At 38.7% G+C, this 1,326-nt stretch overlaps 1 pseudogene; it reads right to left on the bottom strand.

Annotated features, from left to right (window-relative positions):
• Positions 1 to 488: 488 nt before the first annotated feature.
• On the bottom strand, positions 489 to 689 carry LOC121825983 (U2 spliceosomal RNA; annotated as a pseudogene).
• Between the last annotated feature and the right edge of the window lie 637 nt (positions 690 to 1,326).

Raw genomic sequence — 1,326 nt, 5'->3', positions numbered from 1 at the left:
TGTACACATACACACAGACACAAACACATGTGCATATGCACAAGATGAACAAAAATAAGGTATGGAGAAACAAAATTAAAAGTAATCTAATAATCCTACCACTTATGGCATAAACATGACTAACATTTACAAAGTTCTAAGGGTGAACTGAGTCAACTCCTGTTAATAATATCAGGTCCTTTGGATCAATGTACCACATTTAATTTAAAATACTCATTGTCTAATATGGTATGCATTCATTTACATGTAGATATTAGCTGTTAAGTCAATGATAATTCACAAAATCACAGAGGTTATATATAGATTAAGGGGCAAAGGACAGATCTTGTTAGGTAAGGGAAATAGGATAGTTACAGTTGGATTTGGGGGCCCGAAATATGAGGATAAAGGGAGAGTGCTTTGGATATTGCTCTGTATAAATAAAATGCTGATTGGCTAGTAGCAAGGCAGGAAGTATAAGCAGGACAAACAGAGAAGAGAATTCTGGGAAGTGGAAGGCTGATGCAGAGAGATGCTGCCAGCCACAGCCATGAGAAGATGTGAAGATACCAGTAAGCCATGAGCCACATGGCAACTTATAGATTAATAAAAATGGGTTGATTTAAGATGTAAGAATATTTAGCAAGAAGCCTGCCACTACCATACAGTTTATACTACACTTGATCTTAGCCAAAAGGCCGAGAAGTGATGACCATACAGTTTATAAGTAATATTAGTCTCTGTATGTTTACTTGGTTAGGTCTGAGCAGCTGCGGGACTGGTGTAAGAGAGAGATTTGTCCTGACCATGGGCCAGGCAGGACTAGAAAACTCTAGCTACAAATGGCACCTAACAGCTTGAGTTTCTACCTTAAACCTGAGAATATTTAATAAAAATTCTAAAGGGAGCCAAAACCAGGATCCTGCTTCAAGTCTCATAAAGGCAGCTAGACACTGCAACATGTGGGCTTGAGCTTCTCTATGGTGAGTTTCGCAACATGTGAGCTTGACCTATTCCTGCAGAGTTACACAGATGGTTCTGTAAGCCATGGAACATGGTACATTGTGGATTTAGCCTTTACTAGTTTAAAAAAAAAGAAGTTTCTGAGCTACACACTGCTTTGATAAAAGCATAGACCCACTGTTTCTAAGAGTTGATGGCTCCCAGAGCTGGCAGACCACCGCCATGTTGGGAAGCTTAGGTAGGTGGAACCAGCAGTCACAGCACTGTTTTAGTCTTAAAATGCTGCAGTTTAAAGCAATAGGTTCACAATAAGACAGATTTAGATGAAATGGTTTACAATGTCTGAAATATATATAGGCTTGAAAGAGACAAAAAAGGTATATA

Source organism: Peromyscus maniculatus, chromosome X (assembly GCF_049852395.1).
Source record: "Peromyscus maniculatus bairdii isolate BWxNUB_F1_BW_parent chromosome X, HU_Pman_BW_mat_3.1, whole genome shotgun sequence".
Taxonomy (NCBI): domain Eukaryota; kingdom Metazoa; phylum Chordata; class Mammalia; order Rodentia; family Cricetidae; genus Peromyscus; species Peromyscus maniculatus.
The sequence above is the reverse complement of the archived record's forward strand: the minus strand, read 5'-3'. Positions and strand labels throughout refer to the sequence as shown.